We start from the raw sequence: 18,370 nt of genomic DNA on the forward strand, positions 1-18,370 counted from the left end.
TTAACATGTCATGTGACTTTCAGTAGAATCTTAAAGATTAAAACTCTGTTAAACTAGATATTCTTCATGTGCAACAGTGATATATATATATTTATATATATTGGTATTTTTATTCCTGTAGTTAGCTTCATTTACAAAAAGCTCGGTTTACCTCATACAAGCTGGTAGTGTCGTGCTGGAAAAATCAATATTATTCTCATTTTATATGCTGGACGTATAGAACGTTAGCTACTTCATGCTTTATGCTGATGACGATTCTGTGCGATTCCGACACGGTTGGTTGAACCTAGATTTGGCCAGCGGTCAACTGTTAATTAGGACACACGTTAATTACGACATATACGTGGTCACTTCAATTGGAATTGTACAAGAAAGCCCGTCATTGCGCCAGATAAAACTCTTCACATGTTGCAATGATGGAAGTTCTGGAAATCAATATGGCGGCCTGTTTTTCCTGTCTATTCTGTACCAGATATTGAATGATTTCAGTTCTGTTACAGTGTCCAGAACATGCTTTCACAACAAGGTAAGCTTCTTGAAAATATTTTATTTATGGATGTATACGACTGCAGGGTTCTGAACTTGACGCACCCACGTATTATAATATTACAGAGAACTGCGAAACGGTAACGGAGCGAAGCTGTTGAGTATGTTATATGACGGTATGCCGACTTTCTCTCTTTACAACATCTATAAAATGAATTAATGTTAAATACGCTATTTGACAAAGAACACAAACTAACTGATTACAATGATTTCAATGCATGGAATAATAATTTACAATGGTTTCAAAGAATAAAATAATAATTTACATTGGTCTTTATTTATTGGTCTGTGGATGCAATTATTATCAATTTAACCTTTATTATGTCAGAATATGACAACAATTCTACCTTCAATACATCCATTTCCCCATATCTCACTTATATTTATTTTCTGTTTTAAATGTTGTTTATTCTTTAAGCTTATCAAATTTCTAACTAATTTTGGATTACATTCGTGAACTTGATAATGACCAAAATGTAATTTTAAGAAAAGGTCATTTCATGTCAACATCCTTTAATTATTAGTCCTCCACTTCGATTAACGTTAAAGATGAATACCGACCAAAAGAGGTATTACCGTGCAATAAACTCAACAAAATATCTACATTAGCTTTTAGTGTGCAAAACAGATGAAAGTTAAAACAGGAACCTGGTATGGTAATATCTCATTTTATCTAAAATAGTCTTTATCAAGTTCATGGATGCGAACATAGAACTGCGCCTTCAAATTAAGCATGTGCTCTTATTATTTTCTTATTTTTTTTATATCGACCCAATTTTATATTTTATTTAAACATGGTCAATGCAATGAATTGCATACAGCAGTATGGCGTATTCCTTATGTATTATAAATTATATTAGCATACGCACTAATTACATAGTGTTAATAGGATAGGGATAGAGTATAGTTGTTTGTGATCTGTCAGCTGTCGCCTGTATACAATATATAAAAAGGTTAATAGAATAGTATAGAATATATAATGACAATCTATCAGTTACATGCTACACAATAGATGTTTATATGGTAATATACATATAAATGTTTAATATACTTGTTTTATTACAGCAGATATAGGTTATACTAATCAATTACACATACATTACAATATCTTAAATATTTATTCACAATGTATTTGTACAGTTGACTACATTAACATTTTTTATGCACAAAATAGTCAGTTCACGTAAAACATATCTACACTTGTTCTATAATTAATAACTCTTTTGTAAGTTTTATAATATAGTACATTTATTTAATCATTAATAACCATATTTAACAAGCTTATTTTACATCATTCTGTTATCAAATGAATATATGTTCACGTGCATCATTTATTTATTTCACTATCATCTATTTCTCTTCATCACTATTAGCTATCTATCTTCATCACTTTTGAAGTATTTCTCTTCATTACTATTAAACTATTTATCTCATCACACTTCAAGTCAGCTATATAATTCATCAGAGATTAAGTTTATTTTTTAGGGAAGTTTAAATAGCTAGCGTTGGCTTCTCTGAATCCCAGTCCAAATTATCACCCATTAGCTTATTGTCTCCCTTTAGTATACCTCTCGTGTTCAGGATAAATTAAACCTCACACTTATACAACTTTATTTCGGGGAAAGTGCAGTTGAACGAACGATTAAATTCAACACTTCCAAAATATAGTCATAACAGATGTAGAAAAGCAAACCATGTTTTGTAATATCGCTCAGTGGATCATGCATACATTGTCATGCTTCAAACGATGCAAATAAGTTGTAGCGCATACAGAATATTGACCGAATTTGTCGTTTTTCCCACTATACTGGCTAAAATGGCGTTGTGTAAACAACAAAAAGAAAAAACCCCAAATACAACAGTATTGGTTGTACTCTATGATACAATTTATTATAGATATGTCCTGAAGTGTTTCCTGATACAATGTGTTGTGGTCTATCTCATAAACCGCAATTTATTACTTTATTTGACGGTTGATGAAATTTGTGAACGGATTTAGGAAAGGTAAGGTTTTACAACCAATTTCCCTAACATCAGATCACCAAAATATAAAACAGATCTCTCCCAAATACTTTTTTGCGACGTAATATCATAACGATATGGTCGGGGAGCTACCAATATTGAATCAGTTACAGTATCCTAAATATAAAAGGTTATAGTACGAGAAGCCTAAATCTAGAGATGACCCATGACATCAAAGACTATTCAGTACACAGCTTAATTCATAACTTTCCACGATGACATACAAGCATTCGGGGATATTTATAGACTAAATGATCGAATCTAGCAAGTCATTGTACGCCTACTGACAACGGACGGGTCAAACATATAACTTAGTGATGTTTCATCAATCTGTTTCACAGAGGATTACGAAAGTCTTCTAATATCTCTGTAAAAGATGACTGCCACAGCACGCAGCATCAATCACTGGCTCAATGGCGCGTGCATTGTTTACATAAGACGTTACTGCTTGGACAGAATGCTGTCTTTTACTCATTTTAATATCCATTAAATTTACACAAATAGGAAATGATTTTTACCTACAAATACGTCAAACGTCTTTGTTTATTTGTCTTATACATAAAAAAGAGGTTTTATAATTTAATTTGTCGGTGGAAAAAAGTTAATATTTGGGGCTTATTAAGTCGCATTAATGTCATCCTTATCAGTGATTGTAGCCGCCTAGCGAATATTCACTGCTGATCAGTGTGATGTTTCATGTGTTTCAGACTTTACTAAAGCGTTTTGCGTTTTTCATCATTCTAAGGTCATTTTGCAAAGTTATGTAAGAATATAATTGAAAATGATTACATAAAGAAAATTGTACGTACATTTTAACAATTATTGGCCATTGGCGCCCGTAACAATATTATTAGCACTTTATATCGATCCATGAATATATGCCGAAAAATATTCTGGCACGTTGTACAAGACACGTGGTTTGGGGTCCATTGAGAGTGCGCGTTCTTGGCATGGTTCTCGATTATTCTGCTACTTATTCCATGTGACAGAAATAATACAATATACCTCAAGGTAGTTGAATCGATTATGTAGGTCTAGCCTTATTTTTCTAAGATGGATGACTCATACATAGTAATAAAATAGACTATTCAAACAGCAAGTGCTAAGAATGTTCTTAGCAGAGAATTGGTCACAGGGAAAATTGAAATATAGGCTTGCGAGTTTCCCCAGAATAAAAGAAAGTTTTAGAGTTATTATGGTAGAAAGTATGGTTACCATTTTGGTGTCGAAGTTCAAGAAAACCTGTTAGCTATGTTAAGTTTCCATAGATTAAATGTCGTGCCAACTTACTTTTTAAATTTTAGAGGTGCGTAGACCCTAAATCGTACTTTACACGATAACACTTTGATTTTACAACACAAAGTGGCTGTATCTGGGAATTTAAGTAGAGTAGATGGAAATAATAAAAGTCCAAGCTAATATGTAATGATGGAAAAGGGACTCCCTTAAATTAGAATAATAAGACATATATTTACCTACTTCAGTAAGGCCTGTGAGATTCCATGGGTAATAAATGAAATGAAATTATTATTATTATTATTATTATCATGGTGTATTTATATAGCGCATCTTTCACCTAAGTGCCCAGATGCTCTTTACAAACTTAAAAAAGATACAAGACTGTATCACAGTTAATAAAAGGCTTTGGTAAATAAAAAAGTCTTGAGTTTTGCTTTAAAAGTCGAAAGTGATGCACATTTTCTTAGGCTAAATGGTAATTTGTTCCACAATTTAGGAGCTTTTATTGAAAAAGATTTCTCTCCAACCGATACTTGTTTTGCATTTCTTTTTATCAGCAAGAAGTTGTCGTTACTTGAGCGGAGTTGGCGAGATGGTTTGTACAAACACAATAGCTGCGAGAGGTATAATGGCGCAAGGTCATTTACACACTTGTGGGTGAAAAGCAGAATTTTATATTCAATTCTATAAGTTATTGGGAGCCAATGGAGATTAAATAGTATTGGAGATGAGACAAGTCGCTGAATTTTGTAGTTTTTGTAGTCTGTCCAACGATTTATTCGGAACACCTGACAGCAATGAATTAAAATTGTCTAGTCGGAGATAACTAGGGCTTGTATAAGTGTTTTTGTTGCATCAATTGTTATAAACTTCCTAATTTTGGCAATGTTCCTCAAATGTAAGCCGCCTTCACACATTGTTAATCTGGGACTCCATATTCATGTTAGAATCAAAAATACACCAATGTTTCGGACTGCAGTAGAATTAGCGACTCACCAACACGAATAGAAAGATCACCATCTAGCTTTGAGAGGTTGTGTTTTGAACCAATTACCAAATATTCTGTTTTGTCATCGTTAAGTTTAAGGAAATGGGATTTAACGCCCTACTGTTTTGCACCGACATGGTCAATGAAGATGAGCATGCGCCGTACAGTGTGCTATGAGGGTAATTGTGCCCGGACAGCGGTACTACGGCCTACTCTTATTTCGAATTCCAACTGCCAAATGTTATTTTAGTTGCACGGGTTATTGTTTTTTCGTCCTATCCGAACGACCGAGATTGGGTAATGCAAATTATATATATCCCATAACAGATTATAGAACCAAATTCGTCACAAAAAGAAATTGGCATTTCTTTTGATTTTAGTCTAATTTTCAACTTACATTTGAAACCAATTTGCTCTGTTGTCTTTTCATCTGTATCAATACAATCCATAATTACCTGAACAGCATTAAATTACAATTATTTTACAAAAAGAAATTGGTATATAGCTCTGGTATTTGGTCCCTCAATTATTGAATCCATATTCAACAGCATTCTAGACACGACTATAAAACCTTTTATAAAATGAACAAATTTCGCCAACCACCAAATTGAAAAATTATAAATATTACCACATGCAAACTTCCAGAAGCTTATTTAACGAAACAAATCCAACCGTTTATATCATGAAGTCAACACCTAGGCCTGAGCTCAATCAAGGATAACCCAAAATTCAAGAAATAGACAATGAAACAGATTTTTCTGAGCTGATATCTAACGTCTCATGACTTGTTTTAATCCTCTTGGCCTCACCGAACCACAGGAATGGATGCAGGGAGAACTTTCCAGAAATATACAATGACACAGATTATACCGAACTTATATCTAACGACTCATGGTTTGTCTTTAATCCTCTTGGCCTCACCGAATCACAGGAATAGATGCAGGTATCATGTAGTGAATAGGATTTTTTTTTAAATTTAGAAAATTTCTAAGCTTTGTGGAAAAAGTTCAAATATGAAACACCCTATTGGTCATTCTAGTAATCTAGATCTGAAAGCAAATCTAGGTACCAACCTCATCAAAAAACGATTCTACATGGAAATGACAATTAAGTTATTTGTAGATTTGTATGGTTTCAAAAATATCGTCACTGTTAATCCCTCAAATATTTTTGTTACTCTGATTGATTATTATTCAGTCTTTATATGAAGTTGTATTTGAATAAAATTATGCATCCAAAAACCAATTTATGTATGGGGTCTTAGATTACCCCTTGTTGCCGACAATGCTTTTCGTGCGACGTGTTCGCACAAGGATTAACGCTTTTGTTATTCTATTTATATAAACTAGCTGTCGAAGATAAATCGATTTAATAGATATTCATGTTTTGTGGGAATTATTATTTTTGTATATTAAAAATGCAATTATATGAATGGTTTTAATGTTAATGGCGAAGCAATAAAAATTATTTAGCCTGCAATAGAGACATCAAACTATATTTAAAAATCGATTCGACTTATCAATTTGCATAATAAATTCCACATGTCAGGTATGCATGTGTCTTTTCAGTAAATCGATTAAGAACAGAACTGATAAATTTGTCTGTGTTTCTACACAGGGTTAAAAAATGATCTATAGAACTGTATGATTTAATATGGCCACTCTCTAATTATTTTATACATTTTGTATGAACCTAATTATTTTATCCAGTTTGTCGGAACCTAATTATTTCTATCAGCCTTACTTTATTTTTTAAAATAATCTTCTTAATTACAAGATTTTAAATTTTTTAAGTGGACCTGTCATATTATCCGTCAGCTATTTTAGTTACATTCAGTGGCAAGATGTTGTGTTTTGTTTTCAGTCTATTGGGTTGTTATGTTATAGTTTTGAAATGCATGAAATTGTGGTTACCAATTATTTGCTACAGAGTATTATTAGTGTTCTGTTAGTGTTATATTTATTGCAAGTGGTAAATATTACAGTGTACGGATAATAAGAAAAGAAATTAAGTCAATATGGAATTCCAGATAATAAATGTTGAAAGAACCAAAACTAGAATGTAATGAATACAATTATAAAAACTGTACAATACTGAACGACTTGTAATTGATGGGCTTTTGAACGAGCATTATGGTAATATCTTTACATTTCTTACACATTATAGAATTGATTAATAAAATACAGATTATATACCTTTAACATGATCATAAACAATAATTCTCTCACGTGTTTCATAATTACTAAGCACATGTGTTTGCAAGTAATTTAAATGACGCCGTATGTCAAGAGGATTAATGGCCATATTTCAGTATAATAAGTCTGATTAGTACTAACTAGTAGTAATCGGTGTCAATTTATGTCAGTTATGTCGATATATTATGAGAGATGCTATAGTTTGTTGTAACAATGATAGAGTCAGTATATAGAATAATAATATACAGTAAACTACTTACAATAATATTATCAATAGTAGACGATGATGATATGATCAATATAAACACAGAGTATACAATTACATACACAAACACAACTGGCCGCCACAGAAAGTCTCTTAAATTTTTTTTTTTATATATTTAATAAAGTTCTACTGAAGTTAAAGAAACCATGCCTGCATATAAAGATACACAGCCCGAATCGGCATTGTTTTTTTAAAAAGAACTTTGCGAAAGAAAGATTCTCAGAAACATTCTTCTGTGTTACTTCTCCGAAGAAATGCGCCTGTTTCTTAATATAATATCTATTTAAACCAAAAGCTAAGAAAAACCGATTACTATAGCAAAAATCAAAAGCATATGCCTAGCAAAATAGTTTCAGTTAGGCTGTAGACGCGTTTAGACGCAAGAATAAGAACAAAAATTGATTACACACTCGAAAAAAACAAACCAACAACAACCCCCCCCCCCCCAAAAAAAAACCAAAAAAAACCCAGTGAATAGAAATATAGTCTCTGAATGGCATAACTGCAAGAAAATTAGAAACGATTACATAGACTTAATCAAAACAAGCAAAAAAAGATTACTGTGATAAATTAGGTGAAACATAAGCGATATCCCTAGATATTATTCCATACCATCAACAGCCCAGAGTTGCATCCTTTATAGAGGTTCCACTTTATTCCAACTTTATTCCAAAATAACCCACTTCTTCTTTGGAGTCATCAATCTGCAACAGAATATTCTTCTATGAGACCAGCAACGCTTTTCGACAGGATCTGTCATGTCGGACTCTTTATCATAAGCTGGGTGTTATTGGTGTTCGATGAGAAGATGATACCACCCCAACCCCATTAGAACCCCCACTGGTGTACCACAGGGATCTGTACATGGCCATCTGTTATTTTTAATATACATAAATGACATAGTGACTAATATAAATTCAAACATAACATTATTTGCTGACGATACATCTATGTATTTGAAAATCGAAACCCCATAGGCAAGTGCGAAAATCATCAACAATGACCTACATCGCATAAAGGACCTTGGCATTTATACTTAGCACATGCATCAAAATTAGTTAATTGTCTTCGTTCTCGAAAATATCGATTGAATAGAAAATCTTTATTCTTCGATACTTTGATTACGCCGATATTATTTTGGATGGGTGCTACGATTACTTAGCTAACAAACTAGAATCCCAACAATTAGAAACACTTCTTCGCACTATCTGTGGGGCTGTCAGCGGTACTAGCCATGCCTTTGCCGTACTCTATAAAGTGACTGGGTTTGTTTCAGATCTCTCAGATCCTCCTACTACTAGTATTTACTGTTTTCTCCCGGTCTTTCATTCCTTCAAGTACCCGAGAGTGGAATAAACTTAACGATATAGTGATGACGGGTTTCACCGGCGCCACGATACTCTTGAACTTATGTCACAACCCAAATCAATGAAAACGTTAAACAGATTTCCACATTTGTCTTACACACGTGTTTTAAGATGAACGCAGAACTTGTGTTATGAAATCGTAAATGGTATTTGGCATCACAGGGTGAATATTTTATAAAAATCGAATACAAATTGACACTTTTATGGACCAAAAACCTTCAAAAGCGACTTGTAGAAAATCGTCTATGTCTCCGTTAAAAACTATTTTGTGATATCTATATGACCGTATCTTTTTATTTCATATGTTGATTTAAACTAAAAGTTAACATTTTCAATACGTAGCAAGAAATTATCAATTTTTAAAAAAAATATTGATTTTAAAGATTAAGTTTCAATTTTTTGACAATATGGTGTCACTTCCGGTGTCAATTATAAATTTTAATCAATTTGATTTAACGATCGTTTGCGTTATGCATCAAATGGTATCACTTTTATGGAAATTCATTAACAATTGACTCTTTTACAGGCATAATAACGTGAAAAGTGACTCATGCAAAATTGCCTGAATGGGTTGTAAACTGCTTAATTTTACACTCTTGTTCACCTTTAAATCAAAATGGCGCAAACACAAAATCAAAATTAAAAAATTAATATCTGCTTACGAAAAGACTGACACAATTACGTCACTTCCGGCGCCGACAGAAAACTTAATCGGTAACAAAGAAGTTGAGAATTTGCACCATGAAACGTATGAACTCTGTATTATACATATCGAGCAATAAATAATTAACGTAGAATCCATAAACTGAAATTAAAAAGGCCAAAAATCTTAAAAAATGATCCTGACAAAGTTGGTTATTTCTCGACAAGGGCAGATGCTAGAAGCAATTTTTGGACATCTATATGATCGTATTGATCCAATCTATATCCCCAGTGGAATCAAATATCATAATGTTAGCGGAATACTAAATATAACTCACTTAAAAAAAATATTTGTTTGGAAGGCTAAAAATACAGTTTTTGCCAAAATGACATTACTTCCGATGACAATAAAAATGTTAAATTAGTTTCATGAAATCGCAAATGACATAAGATCATAAAATATGGTGAAATTTTTATAAAAATCGAATAATAATTGACACTTTTATAGACCAATAACCTTGAAAAGTGATTTGTAGAAAATCGACTATTTCTGTGCAACAGTACAAGTTAAAAATCATTTTGTGGTATCTGTATGATCGTATTGTTTCATTCTATTTGTTGACTGGAATCAAATATCATAATTTTAAACACATAACAAATACGATTACTTTGTATAAAACATTTGTATTGAAGGCTAAAAATACCGTTTTTGCCAAAATGACATTACTTCCGGTGACAATGAAAACGTTAAATTAGCTTCATGAAATCATAAATGGTATAAGATCATACGGTGAAAATTTTATGAAAATCGAATAATAATTGTAGCCCAAAATGGAAATTTCTTGGCTTCTGATTGGTCGAAAAGTGGCGCCTCACTGCGAATGAATATTTTCTGGGTAATAATTTCTGTTTGCAGTGGCCAAAAATTCTACACCTCAAAACTTTATTCTAGGAAATCTTCATGATTTTTTTCTTGTATGTCATCAACAATGAAATTCAACAATTGGCCTATTGAAACACACACCTGAAACACACACACACACAAAAACAAAGTTAGTGAGTGTATTTGAAAGAATAAGTCAATTTCATTTCAAGCCTGGTCTGCCAATAATGGTTGCTATGGTCATTCTGTCATAATCAGACTGGTCAAAATCGAAGATTTTCAACAAGTGAATACAAAAAATACTACAATTTATTAAACTCCCTATGGACCGTAAATAACTGATGGTGATATATTTAAACAATATATATACAAGACCGGCTGATACTGATATGAATAGGACAGAGACTAAATTTCATATAGAACATAGCCTATATATAGGGTTTTTTTGCCAAGAAAAATAATCACACAGTTGAAATGACAACACAAGTAAGCATAGCAACCGCATGCGTACGCTACACAGCATATATCTACACGGTCACACGAGTGTATGGATGGACATTTATTAAACATGATATGCTATTTATTTCGAACCTAGTCACTTACATAAAGTACATAAAATACCCTTACGATTTCTGTTTCGATCTCTAACATTATCGCAGAGTGACCTTCCTTTTCAAACAGACACAATTAACCAGTCGCTTGGTGAACCAAATCGAACGGGAGGGAGTGCTATCTTATTACGTCACGGATATTTTATAAACGTCAAAATTGTTTTCTTTGGTATTTACGCCATTAAAACCAGAAAACGACCGTCAACTATCGCAAAAGAAAGAATTCCAAGAAAAATATTCAATATTTTGGGCTACAATATCGATAAACACCTCCTGTTTAGAATTTATCGGACTGTTATAGGCCTGCAGCCAAAATTTCTAGCTTGCTTAGAAACACAATTCCGCTACATGGTCCTCCCTAGTAAACAAACTATACATTTTTGGAAAGCTTATACACCAGGAACACAAATCCAGAGAGTTCCAAGCAGAAAGTCTGCACTAAATGCTATATTTATTCTAATAATTGTGAAATTGACATAAAATTAAATATTGGCCAAAACACCCGATGCCTTCATCCTAGGGCCAGATGAAAATTATGATAATTGTCAAGTAATGCTATATTTATACTAATAATTGTGAAGTTGATATAAAATTAAATATTGGCGAAAACACCCGATGCCTTCATCCTAGGTAAAGAATATGCGATTGGTTAAATTTTGATTTAAACCAAAAAATGCAGAAAACATAATGGACAAGGGAACATACATAATTTTGGAAATCCATTAACGGTAATAGAGAGTTATCTCCCTTTCCGTCAAATGTCTGCAATTGGTAACAGTATTTCAGGTGCGTGTTGACTGTTGATGCTGTATGGCGCAAAAGACCATGTGTGAGCACAGAAGCCCAATATTTATATCGTTAATGGGGTCACGGGGGCCTGCAAGGGTTGGTGAGCGGGTGTTTACCCAGAATTTATGGGCGGAGCGCCTAGTCTGAAGAGCAAGGAGATATGTTTGACATTGGTTGAGCAATATGTCTATGAAGTAATGGAGACCAGACTATGTCGTTAATGGGGCCACAGGGAACTGCAAGGGTTGCTGAGCGGGTGTTTACCCAGAAATTATGGTCGGAGCGCCTAGTCTGAAGAGTGGGCTGGAAGGACAACATGTTACATGTTTATGATAGTTACGAAGGAATATTTTAAAATATAAAAAGCCTGAATGGGTTGTAAATAGCCCATTTTACACCTTTTTTCACCTTTAAATCGAAATGGCTCAAATACAAAACCGAAATTAAAAACACCGAGTCCGAGATTATTCGCGCCTGTAATAGGGACATTCATCGTGGTCTCTCAGATTTGTAAAAAATAATATTTATTTGCGAAAAGGCGTTCCGAACTGTCAAAATTGTAGTTTTTGGCAAAATTACATCACTTCAGGTACCGACAGAAAACTTTATCGGTAACAAAAGAAATGACATTTGGGACCACAGAGCATATGAACTTTGTTTTATACAAATCGAACAAGAAATAATTAATCTAGGGCCCAAAAACTGAATTAGCCAATGGCGGTTAGCGCAAAGTACTAATATAATTTTTTTTTCATATTTTTGCTCAAGTCCGAAGACCCATTAATCCTGTGCAAATACCATCAAAAAATATTCATAAATAAAAAAGTTTTTTGTAATTATTGTAATTTTTTTTCAAAATCGGCACCTAATATCTGCGAAGATTCGTCGAAAATCATAAATTTAAACTATTAAATGTATTAAATGTTAAAATTCGACGGTTATTGTTAATATTACGGCAATATTTCAAAAAACGACAACTCCGGCGATATTGTCACATGAAAGTCTACTTTGGGCTGCCTGCAGTGCACGAGCGAACCCGTGACTGAACTCTTCCCATAAACGCTGTTTTGAGACCAAGTGACAACATGCTGTTAAAACGGACCAGTTTATACAGACTGTGGGTCACTCTATCATAGGGGCATTCTTCGTGATCTATCAGATTCGTAGAAAAATAATATTTGCTTGCGAAAAGACCGGTCAGAATTGTAAATTCTTGGAAAATTTAGTCACTTCCGGTGCCGACAGAAAAGATTTATCGGTAACAAAAAAGTTGAGAATGTGCACCATGAAATATATGAACTTTGTTATATACATATCGGGCAATAAATAATTAACCTAGAACCCATAAACTGAAATTATAATGCGAAAAATCTTTAAAAGTGAACTTGACAAAATTGGTTATTTCTCGGCAAGGGAAGATGTTAGAAACATTTTTTTGATATTTATATGATCGTATTGATCCAATCTATATGTCCATTGGAATTAAGTATTATAATTTCAAACAAATGAATATAACTCATTACAAGAAAATATTTGTTTTGGAGGCTAAAAATACAGTTTTTGCCAAAATGACATTACTTCCGGTGATAATAAAAATGTTAAATTAGTTCTATGAAATCATAAATGGCTTAAGGCATAATTGACATTTGTATATACCAAAAACCTTGTAAGTTCTCTGGTATTCTCAAGGATTGTCTACTGTTACAGCTTGTTAGCAGAAACATCTAGAGCCAATATTAAAAAAACTCCAACTTGTGCAAAATGTCACAGCTCGAATTGTTACCAGATCATCAAAATAGTCTTATATAACTCCTGTTCTGAAATCACTCCATTGGCTGCCAATAAATGAAAGAATCATCTTCAAAATACTGTCCTTGACTTATCAGTGTGTAAATAGCTGAACTCCAAAATACTTACCCGACCTTGTGCAAATACACGTTCCCTCGCGTAACCTCCGATCAAACAGTTGTGTTGCCCAAGGTGGAAGCTAAAATCATTCGGATACAGATCGTTCTCAGTTAATGCACCTAAACAGTGGAAAAACCTACCAGAAATCATTAAATCATCTCCAACTCTTTCTTGTTTTAAATCAAGATTTAAAACCCATCTTTTGAGAAATGCTAACATGATTAATCAAATTAATCAAACTGTATTCGCTGTGAGCATGCCTCTGTGCATGGAGTACTAGCGCTATATAAATGTACATATTATTATTATTATTAAAAGTGTCTTGTAGAAAATCGTTCATTTATCTGCAACCGTAAAAGTTAGAAACCATTTTGTGGTATCTGTATGATGGTATGGGTTCATTCCGGTGACACTGAAAATGTTAAATCCATTTAACCATGTCAAAATTGGCATTAGGCATCAAATGGTGAATAAAATTGAAAATCGAATAATAATTGACTCTTTTACAGGCAAAATAACGTGAAAAGTGACAAATATAAAATTGCCTATTTCTCGGCAACTGCTAATATTACAAACTAATTTTCACATACATTCTCTTCGTATGGATTATTGCTATGAGTTTATGAAAGTTACAAAGAAATATTTTAAAATATAAAGACGCTGAATGAGTTGTAAATAGCTTAATTTTACACCTTTTTTTACCTTTTAATCAAAACGGTTCGAAAATTCGAAATTAAAAAAAACTGAGCTCACACTTTTGTGCACCTTTAAAGGGCACACCCTTTTAGTAATATTAGTTTTTTAAAAAAAATAATATTTGCTTTCAAAAAGTGGTACCGAACTGTTAAAATTGTAGTTTTTGGTAAAATTACGCCACTTCCGGTGCCGACACGAAACTCTATCGGTAACAAAAAATAAATAACAATTGAGACCACTGAGCATTTGAACTTTGTTTTATACAAATCGAACAATAATTAATCTAGGACCGAAAAACTGAATAAGCCAATAGCGGGTAACGCAAATTACCGAGACAAAAAAATAAAATCACATTTTTGCTCAAATTAGATGACTCTTTAATCCCGTGTAAAACACCGTCATAAAATATTCATAAATAAATTTAAAAAAAAAAAAAAAATTAAATTTACTAAATTTTGCGCCTAATATCTACGAAGATTTGCCGAAAGTCGAAAATCAAAAGTAGCGTAGCTATGTCCCCTGTCTCCGGCTATGCAAAAATACATCAAAGGTTAAAATTTGACGATACTTGTTAAAATTACTGCAATATTTCCTAAACCAACAGCTTCGGTGATTTTGGACATTTCCCATTGTCGCAGAATGTTCAAAATAGCTTTATCCTCTAAGTCACTAAGTCACACCCACTTTCCCAGTAAAACCGAAAAAATTGTAACGATAGGACAGGCAGATGCTGAGATCTAATCAAAATGGAAAAATTATAATAATAATAAGAAGAGCTATAACTGCGATGTAGTAATTACGGGTTTCACCGGTGCCACGTTAACATTGAACTTATGTCATCTCCGGTACCACGTTACCCTTCAAGTTATGTCACACCCGGTACCAATAAAACCGTTAAACAGATTTCCACATAAGCATTGCACACGTGTTATAAAATAGATGCAGAATCAACCAAATGATACATTTGTTTACCATGTGTCAAAAAATTGATTCAGACAAAATTTGTTACTAACTTACTGCTAAGTTAGCTGACTTTCTAATGGGAATTTCTCGACAAGGGAAGATGCTAGAAGCAATTTTTAGACATCTATATTATCGTATTGATCCAATCTATGTGTCAATTGGAATCAAATATCATAATGTTAAACGAATAATAATTATAACTCACTTTGTTTTGAAGGCTAAAAATACAGTTTTTGCAAAAATGACATTACTTCCAACGATAATGAAAATGTTAAGTTAGTTCTATGAAATCATAAATGACATAAGGTATCACATGTTGAAATAATAATTGACACTTTTATAGACCCAAAACCTTGAAAAGTGACTTGTAGAAAATCGTCTATTTCTCTGCAACCGTACAAGTTAGAAACCATTTGGTGATTTTTGTATGATCGTATGAGTTCATTCTATTTGTTGATTGGAATCAAATATCATAATTTTAAAAACATTACAAATCAGACTCATGTGAATAAAATAGTTGTTTTGAAGGCTAAAAATACAGCTTTTTTTCCGAAATGGCGCCATGTCTGGTGACATTGAAAATGTGAAATTGGTTCCGCCCAGTCAAAAGTGGCACGAGGCATCACATGGTAAAGAAAAGTTGAAAATCGGACTATAATTAACTGGCAAAATAATGTGAAAAGTGACTGATTTAAAATCGCCTATTTCTCGGCAACTGCTAATATAACAAACTTATTTTGACATACAATGTCTTTGTGTGGATTAATGCTTCAGGTTTATGAAAGCTGTCAAGAAATATTTTAAAATATAAAAAGCCTGAATGCATTGTAAATAGCTCATTTTTACACCTATTTTATCATCCTTAAAACAAAATGGCGCAAAAGAGAGAGAGAGAGAGAAATGGGGTTTAACGTCCACTCGACACAAACTAGGTCATTTCGGGACTAACATATGGTTTAATTTTATTTCAATAATTCGCTTGCGCGTAGGGGTCTTTAGCAGTGGGAGGAAACCGGAGGACCCGGAGAAAACCCACGAGGTTGGACAGGCGACCCTACTCCTTGTCACGTACAACCGGGGATTCGAAACCACGCCAGTCGACTCAATGACAGACTGTATGATACAGCGCGCGCACGCTAACCATTCAGCCATCCAACCCCCCAAAATGGCGCAAATTTTACACAATTTCTTTACCTCTTAATCGAATTGGACAGAAAATGAAATCGAAATTTAAAAAAAACTGAGCTCACACTTTTTTGCATCTTTAAAGGGACACACTCTTACAGTTATATCAGTTTAAAACAAAATAATATTTGCTTTCGAAAAATGGTACCGAACTGACAAATTGTAGTTTTTGGTAAAATTACGCCACTTCCTGTGCCCACAGAAAACTCTATCGGTAACAAAAAAATGACAATGGAGCATATGAACTTTGTTTTATACAAATCGAGCAATAAATAATAAATCTAGGACTGAAAAACGGAATTAGCCAATGAAGGCCAAGGAAAATTACTGAAACAAAAAAATTCAACATTTATAAATAAAAAAGTTTTTTGTAAAAATTTAAATTTTCTAAATTTGGCGCCTAAAATCTGCGAAGACTTGCCGAAAATCAAAAATGAAAAGAAGCGTAGCTATGTGCCCTGTCTCCGGCTATGCCAAAATGCGTCGAAAGTTAAAATCCAACGATTATTGTTAAAATTGCGGCAATATCTTTAAAAACGATAGCTTCGGTGATTTCGGACATTTCGCATTGTCGCAGAACGTTCAAAATAGCTCTATCCTCTAATTCACACCCACTTTACCAGTAAAACCGAAGACATCGTAACGATGCGACAAGGTGTTGCTGAGATCTAATCAAAATGGAAAAAGTGTGAAACCCTAATAATCTTAACAAAAACAATAGTTTTTCACACAAGCTACGCAGTGTGAAACCGTTATAATAATCTTAACAAAAACAATTGTGTTTCACAAAAGCTACGCAGTGTGAAACCCTAATAAAAAACTCGAGACCCCTTTAAGTCTTTGGCAATGCACTAAATAAGTTGGATCTCATGTGCCACATTGAAGACAACTGTACAACTATTAGTTGCCAATTGTATGGCTCGAGACAAGAGAGAGAGAGAGAGAGAGAGAGAGAGAGAAATGGGTTTAACGTCCACTCGACACAAACTAGGTCATTTCGGGACTAACATATGGTTTAATTTTATTTCAATAATTCGCTTGCGATGGCTCGAGACATTATGTCAAAAAGATTCAAGTGTTCGTAATAAAAACAATCCGAAAATGGTTTTCAGCCCTGTATAACGTACAATTAACGAATATTCTCTTCTCTTCCAGCGTTATGTGAGGTTTGGGGATATCTAACATACAACAAATCAATACCGTACCATACAATGTCTCTATATTATATGTTTTATAAATCTCATACGTTCTATATTTGTGTGATTATGCGGTGTCTAGGTCACTCCTTGCCACAAAAATACACATAACCTGCAAAACAATTTTATAAGTTATATCCCGCCAGCTGAACATGGAAATTGCTTGAACGTTTTGGCGTTTAATTTGTATATTTAACTCGACCTGCATCAGCATATACATTGTGACTTGCTAACAGAATGCCTATGAAGCACATATTCTGTTCGAACCCTGCATTTTCTAGGGGTTGCGTGTGGAATGACGGTTCTAATTTATAATAAAGCGATGGCAATGCAGTTTTGCACATTGACGAATACTTTCTAAAAAGGAGACAATAATATCCGAAAAATAAACATTATTCCCCCACAGTAATGAGGTATGGCAGCCTCTTAATACATAAATTACTTTCTGTATTAGTTAATCAAAACAACAAAATAAATGAATAGATTTATTTAATTGAAATACCAATGAATGCTTCATAGCCGTGCTTCAATGGTTGCCTATAATTTTAACAGACTGCATTTGGATATATCTGTATCGCTTTTGAAGAAGCCTGCTATACTAAATTCATCGTTTAGCGTGGAAAGGTGAAACAGCACCCAATCAATTTGATAGAAATAGTATTGTCTGCAACTTAATGTACATAACTAAGAGATCGTATATGATGGATGAACCATACCGAGTCATTCGACATAGACGTTCCATTGTCATTGAAAGGCTGTTTCTACACTGGTTCAGAGTTGCGTAAATAAATCAATAAGTGGGCTTTTTACAGGGTAGGATTGATATCATTCAGTTATGTCCTTTATGTAAAATGCCACGCCATATACCTTTATTC

The 18,370-nt window shown here is 33.4% G+C and overlaps 1 protein-coding gene across 1 annotated transcript in view; it reads left to right on the top strand.

Annotated features, from left to right (window-relative positions):
* The first annotated feature begins 291 nt into the window (after positions 1-291).
* The window catches only part of LOC126821497 (sodium channel protein type 8 subunit alpha-like), a 99,593-nt gene continuing 81,514 nt past the window's right edge, over positions 292-18,370 (top strand). Inside the window, exon 1 of the mRNA XM_050549940.2 lies at positions 292-526. The gene's annotated coding sequence lies outside the window, so the exon portion shown is untranslated. The remainder of the gene's footprint in view (positions 527-18,370) is intronic.

This window comes from Patella vulgata, chromosome 5 (assembly GCF_932274485.2).
Source record: "Patella vulgata chromosome 5, xgPatVulg1.2, whole genome shotgun sequence".
NCBI lineage: Eukaryota > Metazoa > Mollusca > Gastropoda > Patellidae > Patella > Patella vulgata.